The sequence below is a fragment of the Panthera leo genome, chromosome A1 (genome assembly GCF_018350215.1).
Source record: "Panthera leo isolate Ple1 chromosome A1, P.leo_Ple1_pat1.1, whole genome shotgun sequence".
Taxonomy (NCBI): Eukaryota; Metazoa; Chordata; class Mammalia; order Carnivora; family Felidae; genus Panthera; species Panthera leo.
The window spans coordinates 40839984-40857575 of record NC_056679.1 but is presented as its reverse complement, the minus strand read 5'-3'; the positions used below and the strand labels follow the sequence as shown (position 1 = coordinate 40857575).

Below are 17592 nucleotides of genomic sequence, written 5' to 3'. Positions count from 1 at the left end.
GCTCTTACTTTCTAATTTGTTTAGATATGCACTTTAAAGGATATGTGCCTTATGCCAGTATTATTAGGTTTTTATGGTAGGAGGGTTTCTAAACACGTAGTTTATTATATTTTTGAAGTCAAGGTAAAATCGCATCATGATATCTTATTATTAGATGTGGAAATTTTCCACATCATTTTTGAATTTAATAATTATCTTGTTTCTCTTGAACTTGTATTTCCTTCAGTCATTTTAAGATACATTTTTTCTCTAAGTGTTGTGAATAAATAGCATTGGAGCTTTTACCGGAATTTTTTAAAAGTCAAGATTATTTGGATGTATCAATCTGTTCATAACTTTGAATACTATCATCCATCAACATTGAGAATGTCTCCCTTTAGTCAGCTTCTTTTTAATTTTTTTTATTTTAATATGAAATTTATTGTCAAATTGGTTTCCATGCAATACCCAGTGCTCATCCCAACAGGTGCCCTCCTCATTTGTAATTTGAATTTTTCCGAGGAGCTTTGTTATTGTTGGTGGAAAATTTATTTCATTGTATTTTTTTAGTTTGTTTTTTATTAACCCGCATGCAATTCCTTGCCTTCCAGTTTGTTGAAGCACTAGGTCAGACAACATTTGCCGCAATAACATCTGTCAAAGTGGCTAGCCATAAAAACCCCAGCACCAGATTCATCTGAAGGACACTCCCAATGAAGGCAACTAATTTTACCATTCTCATCCACCTTATAGTAGGACAGCCAGCTTAACCTTCTTTTTCTTATGCTTATTCTTCCTGGGAATGGTGTAAGACTTCTTCCTTTTCTTAGCACCACCATGAAGTTTCAACACAAGATAGAGTGGACTCCTTTCAAATGTTGTAGTTAGAAAAAGTACATCCACCTTCCAGTTGCTTGCCAGCAAAACCAGGCTCTGCTGATCAGGAGAAATTCCCTCCTTACCCCGGATTTTGGTCTTTACCTTTTCTATTGCATCCGAGGGCTCGACCTCTAGAGAGATGGTCTTCCCCATAAGGGTTTTCACGAAAATCTACATCTTGGCAGAGGTTCCACCACAGACGGCAGATCATAAAGGGATTCTATGGTGTTTTCATCAGTTAGTTTAATTTTATAAATTCAATAATTATTTATGGATGCTTATTCTCTATCCACAAAAATATTTTAAAATACTTTTTGATATATTATTTAGGCAGTTACATTTTCTGCACATGATATATTTTTTTTCTTGCCAATACTCATGATCCTAATTTCCCATTTCTTGTCTTATGGAATTAACTGACTTCCAGTGTAATGTGAAATGATTGGTATATAGCAGTTTTGGTTCCCCCTGAGCTGAATGGAAATATTTCTAAAGTATGATCACTAGGGATGACTTTAGGTCTACATTTTTTAAGATCTCCTTTAATACTACTCTAAAAAAGTTCCCTTCTATTATTAGTTTTAGATATTTATTTATTTAAAAATCCTTTATACACTTAAGCGTTGGTTTTTTTTACCTTAATTTTTCCTTTATATGTTTCATATTTATTCAATTAATGTGGTGGAATTTATTAATATATGTTTTCATGTTTATGTATCCTTACTTTTTTAGAAAAAACACTGCTGAATTTGATGTTGGTGGATTCCTAGAAAGGTAATAAATAACCCCCTTTCCTTCATCTAACCAATTGGAAAAAATAATTTTGGTTGATTCATTAAGAATGCAAATCAGAGAATCCTGGGAAGATGGCGGCGCAGGAGGACACTGGGCTCACCGCACGTCCTGCTGATCATTTAGGGTCCACATACACCTGCCTAAATAACCCAGAAAACCGCCAGAAGACTAGCAGAATGGAGTCTCTGGAGCCAAGCGCAAACGAGAGGCCCACAGAAGAGGGTAGGAAGGGCGGAGAGGCGGTGCGTGCTACATGGACTGGCCGGAGGGAGCCAGGGCAGAGGGGCAGCCCGCCAGCCAAGCAGAGCCCCCGAGTCTGGCTTGCAAAGGCGGAGGGGCCTGACGGACTGTGTTCCCACAGCAAGCGGGACTTAGCATCTGGAAGGTTATAAGCTAACAGCTCTGCTCGGAGAAAGGGAGGGCTGGAGGACAACGGGAGGGAGAGTTGTTGAGCCCCGGATGACAGAACGCAGCTTGGCGGGGAACAAAGGTCCTCGCCAGCGCCATCTCCCTCACCTATCCACCAGCCAAAATCCCAAAGGGAACCAGTTCCTGCCAGGGAACTGGCAGGCACCCCGCAAACACCCAAAGCTGCGCTTCTGCGGATCCATCCCTCCAGTGGGTCTGACTCCCTCCCGGTGCAGCAGGGCCCCTCCCAAAGCGGATCTCCCAAGGAAAAGTGAGCTGAGGCTGCCCCTCCCGCCCCTGTGCACCTTGCCGATCCACCCCCAGCTAATATGCCAGATCCCCAGCACCACAAGCCTGGCAGTGAGCAGGTAGCCCAGATGGGTCACGCCACCGCACAGTGAATCCCGCCCCTAGGAGAGGGGAAGAGAAGGTACACACCAGTCTGACTGTGGCCCCAGCGGTGGGCTGGGGGCAGCCATCAGGTCTGACTGCAGCCCTGCCCACCAACGCAAGTTATTCAAGACAGCACAGGGGAAGTGCCAGGCAGTTCTGCACCACTCCAGGGACTATCCAAAATGACAAAAGGGAAGAATTCCCCTCAAAAAAACCTCCAGGAAATAACAACACCTAACAAACTGATCAAAAACGATTTAAACAATATAACAGAAAGTGAATTTAGAATAATAGTCATAAAATTAATCGCTGGGCTGGAAAACAGTATAAAGGACAGCAGAGAATCTCTTGCTACAGAGATCAAGGGACTAAGGAACGGCCAGGAGGAGCTAAAAAATGATATTAATGAGCTGCAAAATAAAATGGGGATGACCACAGCTTGGATTGAAGAGGCAGAGGAGAGAATAGGTGAACTAGAAGATAAAATTATGGAAAAAGAAGAAGCTGAGAAAAAGAGAGATAAAAAATCCAGGAGAATGAGGGGAAAATTAGAGAACTAAGTGATGCACTAAAGAAAAATAATATAAGCATAATTGGTATTCCAGAGAAGGAAGAGAGAGGGAAAGGTGCTAAAGGTGTACTTGAAGAAAAAATAGTTGAGAACTTCCCTGATCTGGGGAAGGAAAAAGGCATTGAAATCCAAGAGGCACAGAGAACTCCCTTCAGACATAACTTGAATCGATCTTCTGCCCGACATATCATAGTGAAACTGGCAAAATACAAAAATAAAGAGAAAATTTTGAAAGCAGCTAGAGATAAACGTGCTCTAACATATAAAAGGAGACCTATAAGACTCGTGACTGATCTTTCTACTGAAACTTGGCAGGCCAGAAAGGAATGGCAGAAGATCTTCAATGTGAAGAACAGACAGAATATGCAGCCGAGAATCCTTTATCCAGCAAGTCTCTCATTTAGAATAGAAGGAGAGATAAAGGTCTTCCCAAACAAACAAAAACTGAAGGAATTTGTCACCACTAAACCAGCCCTACAAGAGATGCTAAGGGGGATCCTGTGAGACAAAGTACCAGAGACATCGCTACAAGCATGAAACCTACGGACATCACAATGACTCTAAACCCATATCTTTCTATAATAGCACTGAATGTAAATGGACTAAATGCGCCAACCAAAAGACACAGGGTATGAGAATGGATAAAAAAAAACAGGACCCATCTATTTGCTGTCTACAACAGACTCATTTTAGAGCTGAGGACACCTTCAGATTGAGAGTAAGGGGATGGAGAACTATTTATCATGCCACTGGAAGTCAAAAGAAAGCTGGAGTACCCATACTTATATCAGACAAACTAGACTTTAAATTAAAGGCTGTAACAAGAGATGAAGAAGGGCATTATATAATAATCACAGGGTCTATCCATCAGGAAGAGCTAACAATTATAAATGTTTATGCGCCGAATATGGGAGCCCCCAAATATATAAAACAATTACTCACAAACATAAGCAACCTTACTGATAAGAATGTGGTAATTGCAGGGGACTTTAACATTCCACTTAACAGAAATGGACAGATCATCTAGACACATGGTCAATAAAGAAACAGGGGCCTTGAATGATACATTGGATCAGATGGAATTGACAGATATATTTAGAACTCTGCATCCCAAAGCAAGAGAATATACTTTCTTCTAGAGTGCACATGGAACATTCTCCAAGATAGATCATATACTGGATCACAAAACAGCCCTTCATAAGTATACAAGAATTGAGATCATACCATGCATACTTTCAGACCACAATGCTATGAAGCTTAAAATCAACCACAGGAAAAAAAGTCTGGAAAACCTCCAAAAGCATGGTGGTTAAAGAACACCCTACTAAAGAATGAATGGGTCAACCAGGCAATTAGAGAAGAAATTTTAAAAAAATATATGGAAACAAACGAAAATGAAAATACAACAATCCAAACGCTTTGGGATGCAGCGAAGGCAGTCCTGAGAGGAAAATACATTGCAATCCAGGCCTATCTCAAGAAACAAGAAAAATCCCAAATACAAAATCTAACAGCACACCTAAAGAAAATAGAAACAGAACAGCAAAGACAGCCTAAACTCAGCAGAAGAAGAGAAATAATAAAGATGAGAGCAGAAACAAACAATATAGAATCTAAAAAAAACTGTAGAGCAGATCAATGAAACCAAGAGTTGTTTTTTTGAAAAAATAAACAAATTGATAAACCTCTAGCCAGGCTTCTCAAAAAGAAAAGGGAGATGACCCAAATAGATACAATCATGAATGAAAATGGAATAATTACAACAAATCTCTCAGAGATACAAGCAATTATCAGGGAATACTATGAAAAATTCTATGCCAACAAACTGGACAACCTGGAAGAAATGGACAAATTCCTAAACACCCACACTCTTCCAAAACTCAATCAGGAGGAAATAGAAAGCTTTAACAGACCCATAACCAGCGAAGAAATTGAATCAGTCACCAAAAATCTCCCAACAAATAAGAGTCCAGGACCAGATGGCTTCCCAGGGGAGTTCTACCAGACGTTTAAAGCAGAGATAATACCTATCCTTCTCAAGCTATTCCAAAAAACAGAAAGGGAAAGACAACTTCCAGACTCATTCTATGAAGCCAGTATTACTTTGATTCCTAAACCAGACAGAGACCCAGTAAAAAGAGAGAACTACAGGCCAATATCCCTGATGAATATGGATGCAAAAATTCTCAATAAGTTACTAGCAAATCGAATTCAACAGCATATAAAAAGAATTATTCACCGTGATCAAGTGGGATTCATTCCTGGGATGCATTCACAAATCAACATTCACAAATTCACAAATCAATCAACGTGATACATCACATTAATAAAAGAAAAGATAAGAATCATATGATCCTGTCAATTGATGCAGAAAAGGCCTTTGACAAAATTCAGCAACCTTTCTTAAAAAAAAAAAACCCTTGAGAAAGTCGGGATAGAAGGAACATACTTAAAGATCATAAAAGCCATTTATGAAAAGCCCACAGCTAACATCATCCTCAATGGGGAAAAACTGAGAGCTTTTTCCCTGAGATCAGGAACACGACAGGGATGCCCACTCTCACCACTGTTGTTTAACATACTGTTGGAAGTACTAGCATCAGCAATCAGACAACAAAAGGAAATCAAAGGCATCCAAATTGGCAAAGATGAAGTCAAGTTTTCACTTTTTGCAGATGACATGATATTATATATGGAGAACCCAATAGACTCCACCAAAAGTCTGCTAGAACTGATACATGAATTCAGCAAAGTCGCAGGATACAAAATCAAAGTACAGAAATCAGTTGCATTCTTATACACTAATAATGAAGCAACAGAAAGACAAATAAAGAAACTGATCCCATTCACAATTGCACCAAGAAGCATAAAATACCTAGGAATAAATCTAACCAAAGATGTACAAGATCTGTATGCTGAAAACTATAGAAAGCTTATGAAGGTAATTGGAAAAGATATAAAGAAATGGAAAAACATTCCGTGCTCATGGGTTGGAAGAATAAATATTGTTAAAATGTCAATACTACCCAAAGTTATCTACATATTCAATGCAATCCCAATCAAAATTGCACCAGCATTCTTCTTGAAGCTAGAACAAGCAATCCTAAAATTCATATGGAACCACAAAAGGCCCTGAATAGCCAAAGTAATTTTGAAGAAGACCAAAGCAGGAGGCATCACAATCCCAGACTTTAGCCTCTACTACAAAGCTGTAATCATCAAGACTGCATGGTATTGGCACAAAAACAGACACATAGACCAATGGAATAGAATAGAAACCCCAGAACTAGACCCACAGACGTATGGCCAACTAATCTTTGACAAGCAGGAAAGAATATCCAATGGAAAAAAGACAGTCTCTTTAACAAATGGTGCTGGGAGAACTGGACAGCAACATACAGAAGGTTGAAACTAGACCACTTTCTTACGCCATTCACAAAAGTAAACTCAAAATGGATAAAGGACCTGAATGTGAGACAGGAAACCATCAAAACCCTAGAGCAGAAAGCAGGAAAAGACCTCTCTGACCTCAGCTGCAGAAATTCCTTACTTGACACATCCCCAAAGGCAAGAGAATTAAAAGCAAAAATGAACTACTGGGACCTTATGAAGATAAAAAGCTTCTGCACAGCAAAGGAAACAACCAACAAAACCAAAAGGCAACCAACGGAATGGGAAAAGATATTTGCAAATGACATATCGGACAAAGGGCTAGTATCCAAAATCTATAAAGAGCTCACCAAACTCCACACCCGAAGAGCAAATAACCCAGTGAAGAAATGGGCAGAAAACATGAATAGACACTTCTCTAAAGAAGACATCCGGATGGCCAACAGGCACATGAAAAGATGCTCAACGTCGCTCCTCATCAGGGAAATGCAAATCAAAACCACACTCAGATATCACCTCACACCAGTCAGAGTGGCCAAAATGAACAAATCAGGAGACTATAGATGCTGGAGAGGATGTGGAGAAATGGAAACCCTCTTGCACTGGTGGGAATGTAAATTGGTGCAGGCACTGTGGAAGACAGTGTGGAGATTCCTCAAAAAATTAAAAATAGACCTACCTTATGACCCAGCAATGGCACTGATAGGAATTTACCCAATGATACAGGAGTACTGATGCATAGGGGCACTTGTACCCCAATGTGAGAACAGTACTCTCAACAATAGCCAAATCGTGGAAAGAGCCTAAATGTCCATCAACTGATGAATGGATAAAGAAATTGTGGTTTATATACACAATGGAGTACTATGTGGCAATGAAAAAGAATGAAATATGGCCCTTTGTAGCAACGTGGATGGAACTGGAGAGTGTGATGCTAAATGAAATAAGCCATACAGAGAAAGACAGATACCATATGGTTTCACTCTTATGTGGATCCTGAGAAACTTAACACAAACCCATGCGGGAGGGGAAGGAAAAAAAAAAAAAAAAGAGGTTAGAGTGGGAGAGAGCCAAAGCATAAGAGACTCTAAAAACTGAGAACAAACTGAGGGTTGATGGGGGGTGGGAGAAAGGGGAGGGTGGGTGATGGGTATTGAGGAGGGCACCTTTTGGGATGAGCACTGGGTGTTGTATGGAAACCAATTTGACAATAAACTTCATATATTGAAAAAAAAAGAATGCAAATCAAAAGAGAGAAAATTATTTCTATTACCAAGAAAGACTGTGATAGGATACTGTGGCTTATTTTCCTTATCCATGTGGACTTGTTAATTCTCCTGGACAAAATTAGACGGACTTCCCTTGGGGTCATATACACTGCTGGAAAATTCCATGTCTTTCCATTAAGATTCTACTACGGTAATCTTTATAACATTAAGGAGCTAGTCTTCAGATTCTCCCTGTTTTCCCTTTTTTCTTTAATTAGATTTCTAATTTGCCTTTCTACTTCTATTATTGTCACATTTATTTATGTCTTTATGTATTTAAATAGATAAATATTTTTTATAAGACTGGAAGTCTCTTAGTTTATTTGTAATGTCAATTTGCTTTATCCAGCAAGTTTTCTTATATGGTACTTCATTGAATTTAAGCTCTGTTTCAAAACTATTCAGATTTCCATTTTCAACTATGTATTTTTTCTATTTTTCTATTCGAAACGAATATTTCTTTTTTGAACCTATTTGTGTATAGATCAGAATAGTATGTCCTAGTGGTTAATTTAAATTTTTTTTATTTATTATTGAGAAGAGTATTTATTATTATATCTACTGTTACAGAGTTTATTCACTCATTCAATAAATAATTACACATCACCTACTATGTGCCAGATAGTTTTCTAAGAACTAAGATTATATCAGTGAATCAGATACAAACTCCTAATTTTTTTTAACGTTTATTTATTTTTGAGACAGAGAGAGACAGAGCATGAACAGGGGAGGAGCAGAGAGAGAGGGAGACACAGAATCCGAAACAGGCTCCAAGCCCTGAGCTGTCAGCACAGAGCCCGATGCGGGGCTCGAACTCATGGACCATGAGATCATGACCTGAGCCAAAGTCGGACGCTTAACCGACCAAGCCACCCAGGCGCCCCACAAACTCCTAATTTAATGGATTGTATATTATAGGAAGAAATTTGGGAGGGGAAAGCCAGGTAAAGAAGCAAAATAAATTGTATGATAAAATCTAAGGAAAAGAAACAGCAAGATTGGGAAAAGGAATAGGAATACCAAGGACAGTAATGGATCCAAATGTTTACCCGACATGCAAACCAAATCATTACTTTGCCACAATGTTATGGATGTTGATTAAAGAGATGAGCCCCCCTCCCCCACCCCGGGTCAGAGGTAAATGACATTAGTACTGATGGCACAGGAAAAATCATGAACATTAGCATATTTGCCTCAGTTCTGCTTGAACCTGAGTCCCACAAGGGCAACATTGATCAGCCAAGAAAGATGCTGTATCCACAATTTGTCACATTACAGAGGAGGAACTCAGAGCAGAAAGAACCTGAATCCTTTATAACAGAGAATAAGAAAACCTGTCATTTGTTCTGAAGGAGACACTATATTTTCCAAGATTGTTCATCATACAAACATACCAGAAAAGATAGTCCCTCCCCCAACAAAAAACAAAAACAACAACAACAAAAAACAGTGTGTGTCTTCATTCACAAGACATGCAAAAATGTAAGAGACTCAAGTGTCTCCTCATAATATTCACCTGTTGGTTTTCCATCTTGGCTTCAGTTGAATTTTCTCATGTGTAAACTGATATTAGCCAATCTGAATAATGTGACCAACAGTGGCTGATCAAATCTGTTCTATTTGTCTCACAGGGAACTTAAGGCTAACTTCTCAGAGAGAAGTTGACCAAGGAAGCACAGTTAGCCTCGTTTCAGTGAATCATCCTAGTTATCTGAAGGATACATAATCTATTGGTATAGTTTCTTTAGTTACAAGTCTTCGGGTGCCTGGGTGGCTCAGTTGGTAAAGTGTCCAATTTCAGTTCAGGTCATGATCTCACAGTTCATGAATTCAAGCCCCACATCGGGCTTTGTGGGACAGCTCAGAGCCTGGAGCCTTCTTCAGATTCTGTGTCTCCCTCTCTCTCTGCCCTTCCCCACTCATGCTCTGTCTCTCTCCCTCTCTCAAAGATAAATAAACATTTAAAAAATTAAATATTTGCAAATCTTTTATGATCACCCTAAGGGGTATGTCACCATGGTATTAGGAGGAAAATAAATTAATTCCTAGGGTTGATTCCAGATAATAAGTACAGTTCCAGAGGTCCATAGAAAGAAAGTGTTGGTTACAACTGTTGGAGCCTTGAAAGCTCTACTTACATCTGTTAAGAAGCACAAGTCCACAGATTCTCCAACATAACCTGGCAGATGACTCATAGGCCCTGGAGTTTCCAGTTCAATTGGATTATTGAGTTTAGGTCTTGTTTTTGGAGGGATTGCCTGTTGGTAGTTATTTTAATTTGCCCAACTTGCCCAAACTAATAGCTAAATGGCATTCTTTAGCCTATAAAAAGACTGAGAAACAGCCAAGAGGAAGGGAGTGAGAAAAAAATCCTGAGGTATTGACAGGCATTTTGTGGGGGGAGGTTCAGGAGCCAGGGCCATCCTTTTAGTTTCTGAGAGTGCTTCAAAAATTAAAGAAAATAATGATCAGACTGTGACAGGGTTTTTGACCGTCAGAAGAATCAAGTATTATAAATATATTCACACAATCCTAAGGAGCTTTATTTGGTGAACAGGCCTCTGAATTTTGTCAGGGATTATCATCTACTTCTGCAAAACACTGAACCTCCAGAATCTTCATTTAGGTAGCAAGCCTCTAAAGTTATGGTGCATTTATCTCCTACCCTCTATCTCAAGAGTGGAAAACTTTTTCTGTAAAGGAAAATATAATAAATATTTTTAAGTCTGTAGTAGATATGATGTCTGTCACATCTACTCTATTGTTATAGTATAAGAGTAACTATAGACAATATGTAAACATCGTGGCTCTGTTCCAATAAAGTTTTATTTACAAAAGATTGAACTTGTCAATCTCTCTCTAGTTGGCATATATCATACTAAGATGCTTAAGTAGTTCCTACTTCCTACTCATTAGATCCAATCAAAATGATACAATCAGTAATGAGTAATAGAATGTGAAAAAAATCAAAATATTTACAGACAAAAATATGGCACAGAACAGAATTAACATCACCTTCAGACAACTGTGAAGCTGCACTGTTGGCCCTACCAAGTAAGTGAAACTTGCTTCTAATATTTTTTTTCATATTTATATAGAGAAGCCAGTATTAGCCAAACCAATAGCTGCATACCAAGTGCCAGGAGCTGTGATGATCTGCCCAATAAAGATCAGGGGCTCCTGAGTGGTTCAGTTAGTTGAGCATCGGACTCATGATTTCAGCTCAGGTCATGATCTCAGGGTCACGGGATGGAGCCCCAAGTTGGGTTCAGTGCTGAGTGTGGAGCCTGCTTAAGATTCTCCCTCTCTTCCCCATTTATGCTGTCTCTCTCTCTTAAAAAAAATACTACATCAAAACAAGTTGCAACTTGGGTTAAAACCAGATTAAATTTGAAATAAATCAGTTATTAGTCAAGCTCTCTCTGACTTACGTGTAAACAGGTGATATACATTGAATTTTGTAGGCGTTACCACTAATGATTTTTAAAATGTATTTATCATGGCATTAACACCTGCAGTTTCACCAAGGACGTGACAGTGCTTCTGTTTAATGATCTTCATAGGGAGGAGATATTAGTAGGAGTCCCACGGTAATAGAAGATGGCTGTGATGGCCTTGAGGAGAATGGACATGTCCTTGCAAGGCATCTGCCCCCCAAAAAACTTATTCCAAATTTTCAAGTACAGAAAGGCAAGCTTCTGAAAACAAACAAGAGAGTGTGCCACTCCCAATAGCAAGGAAGGCTGTGTAAACTAGGGTCCAAAATCCTCAGTTTCATCTGAGTTCAAAGTACCCATTTCAAGTCTCAGGGTTCCTTATTTTCCCCTAATCTACACCTTCTTTGTCACATGAGAAAGTTGATGAGTCTGTGAACCCAGCTGATGTTGTATTTCTGCTGCATATAATTAAATTTTGTGTTTTGTTTTTTTTTTTTTTTAGCAATATTGGTTCTGAGATACAGGAAATAACTGATTATTCTATGGCTGTCATGGAAGCTCTTTAATTTTCAGACTAAATTTAAAGTGAGAGTCAAAGACTTGAGCTGGTCATTTTCTTTCTATAAGTGCAGTGCATACAGAAGAATGCATGTAACACTACAGCCAGGCAATGGTCCCTAATTACCTCCATAACGGTCAAGTGGAGCAGCCTCTTGGGCCCTCAAGGTTCTTGTTTATGTTAGAATTTTATCACAATCAACCAAATGTGGGCACCTGGGTGGCTCAGTTGGTTAAGCGTCCAACTTCGACTCAGATCATAACCTCACTGTCTGTGGGTTCGAGCCCAGCATCGGGCTCTGTGCTGACAGCTCAGAGCCTGGAGCCTGCTTCTGATTCTGTGTCTTCCTTTCTCTCTGCCCCTCCCCTCCTTGTGCGCTCTCTCTCTCTCTCTCTCTCTCTCTCTCTCAAAAATAAATAAACATAAAAAAAGAGAAATCAAAGGAAACAATCAACCACATGTGATAACTTGATAAATTAGAAGCCACTGCATACTATAGATTACTAGCTTCCCAAGGATCTTTTACAAGGAGCTCAGCATTACACTGAAGCCCAATCCAATCCCACCCCAGAGAGGGTGTCTGCCAAAATTACTCCCAATATCAACCCAGTATCAATCAGATTCAATTAGGAGTTGGAAAAAAAACCTCTTATTTTGAGAAAGGAAATTTTAATAGAAAGAGTTTTTAACAGACAAAGGTAGTTAACTACTTAAAGAAATAAAGAAATACTCATAGATCTAAAATTAGTAAATGGGAACATAAAGCTACTATCTATAGACTAAGGCAGAGTTATAAAAAAGAAAGACACCTTCCCAAAGACAGATTTAAATCTCTTTGAAGAGGGTCTGTCAAACTCAGAAGCCAACAACTCTACTGGTGTCAAAACAAGTTTCTGAGAGTGCAAGCTGGAGCTATGCAGTTGGAATCACCCACAGTTGTCACAAGGTGTGGGTCAGGCACAACAGGTCTATAGATATGGCCACTAAGTCAGGCGAATTGATGGAGGGTTCTGCCACAACTGCTATGGAAGTGGCATTTGCTAATGAAACAGGTAACATAGGTAATAAAACAGATAACACTATCCGCGATGGTCTACAGAAAGCAGTTGTTAGATAGGTAAGTAGTTGTCTCCATGGTGGTAGAAACTTGATCATAGAAATAGCCCACTGACTGGGAGAATGTGGCAGAGATGGTCTTTATATTGGGTTCTAGGAGTAGGTGGCCCAAGAGCTTGACTGAAAACTGCCGTAAAGCATCCTTGTATTGGGAGAGTCTGTGAGGTCCACTAATATTGTTGGGTAAATATAACTGGAAACTAAATCTCCTGCCACCTGAGAAAACCTGTCTACAGAAATAGAAGAGAAATAAAACAAGTTTTGTTAGGGAAAGAGTATTAAACCATAACATGATGTGCATCACATCATATTTTCTAAAGAGATCACAAAAACTCTAAGAAATCATACCCTTTTATGTAGCCAAGTGGTACATTATATATGTTTTTCAGATAAACAATAACTAATCCTTGATTAAGAGGACTCTACAGCACCATTTGTTACATACAGTTTATCCTAAATCACTTGGTAATTAAAGTAGCCACTTGTTTTGCTAAATACTTTTAAAAGAAAACATAATTTCTTATATCCTTATGACAGGAATAAGGTTAGGTTTGCAACCTGGAACCAGGAAACTGGGAGATAGGGTAGACATCTTGCATTTTAAGAGATGGCTCCCAAGCCTTGACAGGTTCCCAGGTTCATTTACCCTTCTAATAAATTTACACACATTTCAAAGAGGCAAAGAAAGAACATACGACTTCTCCAAAGTAAATGTCCCAACAAAGGTAGATTCCCTTCCTTTAACTTCAACAGGAGAATTAAAATCTTCTATTTTTAATTTGTATTTGTTCTTACAATATGAGCATCAATGGACCTCAAGAACCATGCTTGATAAAAGGAAAACTGGAAACAGGACCAGAACTGGGAAAGGAAGTGACATCGTATCTCTGTCTGTTTACAATGCCACTCTAACGCTTTCTCTTAACAAAGCTAAATATTTTTGCTAGCTGTAAAGAACAAATTTATAGGAAGAGGATATTGCTCTGGTATCACAAAACAAGACAAAAAACGGTTGATTAGGAGCTGAGAGGAAATAAATTGATACCTTGCCCACATCTTACACACACTTTACCCCACTTTTTATCTCTAAAATAATTAATCCCAGATATATATCAGAAAAGCATATAGACATAAATTATTACTCTTTACAGCAACAAAGTCCCCATTGTGGAACCCCATTGTGGGGTGGTATCATCATTTATTCAATCTATTGGTGGACAATAAGTTGCAGCCACAATACACTGTTTAAAACTGCAAACACTACCGCAACAAGATATGTGTATGTGTATTTTTGGATTTTTGCCAGTGTATTTTAGAATAGATTTCTCGAAATGAGATCTCAGTGTAAAAGGGGAAACGAATATGTAATTTGCCAAATTCCCTTTCATAAGGTTGTACCATTTTGCTTTCCTAACAAAAATGTATGAGTTCTTGCTTTCCTGTAGCCTTGGCAACAAAGTATTTTTGCAAACTTTTGAATGTTTGCCAATCTTATAGATAAGATATGGTGTATGAGCAAAGCTCTAATTTGCATTTGTATTTAGTTATATCATTTAATCCTCTCTTTTAGAGAGTTTATTGTTTTTACTCTTAATAAGTAAAAGAAATGAACTTAGAATTTGAATTTGGAATGCCACCCTATGCAGGCTACTTTTATTCTCCTAGACATATGTATGTTTATTTTAACGTTGATTTAAGAACAACAAGACATTTATTAATGAGTAAGATATATTTCATAAACATGCATTGTTCCTGGAAACATGGTTATTAGATAAAGACGGAATATAGAAACAAAATGTATTATAATGGATATAAGGGGGTGGCAAAGTAAGCTGAGAACTCTTTATAAACATAGAATGATAAATAAGCAATATAAAACATGCAGAAAAACAAAAAAATATTATCTGTCAATCTTGGGGACAAAAAAATGTTAAGTTCAAATGAGAAGTCAGAGAAGGCACAGTAACATTGTTGATTAGATCTGTCTTATGGTAGGATGCATTACTGGTCCTGGAAAAAGGAGGAGAGGACAGGATACAAATTCAAACAGCATGCCTTTACAATGAGTTTCAATAATTATATTTTTATTTAGAAATATAAGTTAAGAACAGCTTTTTTAAGGAAAAAAAACGAAACACAACACAACAAAACTCTATTTTGAGCATTTCTATCTTAATGCCACCCAATTACAACCAAACTTTTGGGACTAGATTTTTTTTTTTTTTGCATGATTAATTTAAGTCTGTTTCTTCTTCTCCATTTCCACCACAAAATATTACTGTTTTTAAAACCTACTTTTATTAAGGTATGTATACTTCATGAATTTTTAGAAATAACTGGCTTTGATTGCAAATATCTACTCTATCATTACCATGGCAAACTCACTGAAATCAAATATAATTCATGTGACCTTATATTTGTTCACTTAACTACCAAAGTGACATGGGCAATATCCTCTCCCACTTTTATTTAGAGAAATGTATAGTATATATATGTATACATAAAAGTGAAGTAGTGTGCTTTAGGACAGGTGATTGGTAAGAAAAGTGTTTACAAATTCAATAATAAAAAACAAAGAGAAGAAAATTTAGTAAGAATTAATGGAAGTTGAAATACTTCAGGTGGTTTTTTTCTCCATCACTTTTTATGTGGATATGAGTTCCAGACAATAACTCTGAAAGTATTGTCTCTTTTCCAAATTCATTCATCTCAGGCTCAGCAGAACAATTTAATTAATACATAAACTATGAAAATCGTGTCCCTCTTATTTATAAATAAATTAATTTTAAATATACTTATGTGCCTTGGGTCATCACCTTCTCAGCCAAAATTTTAATTTTCATTTTACTTACATACAATTTTTTTTTTACAATCAGTTTGTATATACAGAAAAGAAATAGTAACTTGATTTCTTCATGTGAAAAGGTTGGGATTTTTATTTAAAACAAACAATATGAATTGTCAGTATAATTTGATGGCTTATAAAAAAGTAGATGTAATCTTGGGCTTACATTATATAAAAATAGAATACAGATCTAGGGAGGAGATAGCCTCATTATACAGTTTGATGGTTAGAATTTATCAAGAGATGAAATAGAGAAACCCACGTGTGTCTCAATTATAATTCTGCATACAAAGAGTTCACTAACAACGTTAACTTGAGATGGTAAGGAGATAAATATACTTTTGCTTGTGACATTCACATACTCACTCTAAATCAGATATTGGTAAATATCAACAGGTCTCAAACTCACGAACTGTGAAATCATGACCCAAGCCGAAGTTAGACACTTAACCAACTGAGACACCCAGATGCCCACCATTTGTTCATTCTTACTGTTAGTCAATGGGTGGATGATCATATGCTTGAGGTAGAGGACATAAGAATCCACAAGGCACAGTTCCTGCTCCCAAGTTTTTATCAATCTATTTTTGTTGAAATAATTTTACTATCTTTCTCAGTAAGTTAACCAGATGACTTTTACTGTTTATTTTTAAGAGTATGCCTTCCCCCAACACACACACACACATACACACGCACACACATGCACAGAGCAATAACTTTGTAATTATTAACTTTTTTTGACACCTAGCATACATATATTTCACCTGGATAGCATAAAGTTAGATTAAATTTAGGTGTAGGGGCGCCTGGGTGGCTCAGTCAGTTAAGCATCCGACTTCAGCTCAGGTCATGATCTCACAGTTCGTGGGTTTGAGCCCCACATCGGGCTCTGTGCTGACAGCTCAGAGCCTGGAGCCTGCTTCAAATTCTGCGTCTCATTGTCTCTCAGCCCCTCCCCTGCTCTGACTCTGTCTCTGTCTCTCAAAAATAAATAAATGTTAAAAAAAAAAAAAGTTAAAAAAAATTTAGGTGTAGAGTTTGTTTGATTTGTAAGCATTTTTATTTTCCTTGTTTTTAGCTTGTTCCTTTTAAGAGTGTGCCAAATTTCATATATATAGATTTTGTCCATGTTCAAACTCTACTCGCATGGCTTAGACATACTAAATTCCTTTATCACTTTACAAATTCTGGTGTGTGTTTGTTTTTCTATTTGTAGTTTATCTGGGGAGATACAGATAACATTTATGATCTTTACTTGCTCATATGAGAATTGCTGCTGTTAAAATACCCTGAAAACACCATTTCAAATTAAGCCAAAAATGATTTGCCCCATGCTGGTGTCATCTTGTGTGAGACTTAAACAAGAAACAACTGTGAAATAAAAGCCACTAGTAATGCCCAGAAAACTGAAGTGAAACATAAAGAAACTCAACCATGACTGGATAGTACATTTTCTTTCCCCATGCTTCCACTAAATGAAAAGAAGATGATAATGTGTGACATCAAGTTGCAAGAGATCACAAAACAACAGATTTTAAATCTAAATATAGTAAGAATTTATAAAATGGATCATTTCTCTAGTAGTTTGGTCTTCATATAATTGAACAGTGAGGCACTAATGGTGTATTACATGGTGATCCATTGAATGCGATAGTCTTTAAAATTAGATGAAACACCTTCTGAAAAATTGAATTTTTTACAACATGAGTGTCAACATTAGAAAAAATGATTTCATATTTAGCTTTTTTAAATTAAAATTATAACATTTATTGCTGGACCAAGGACACTAGTTTTTAGAGCAATATTTTTTTTCCAAGTCTTTGACTGCTATAGGGACCATTTTCTCGGCAAGTTTTGCTCTATTTCCCAGGTTTTAAAACTACAGACTCTGGGGTCATGCTAATGCAGTACCTGATGGAATAGGAAGAAACTGAACATACTACAAATCAACT

General features: G+C 37.5%; 1 pseudogene; it reads right to left on the bottom strand.

The window, feature by feature from the left end:
• Nucleotides 1-560: 560 nt before the first annotated feature.
• LOC122229228 lies at nt 561-1035 on the bottom strand (annotated as a pseudogene).
• Nucleotides 1036-17592: the final 16557 nt, after the last annotated feature.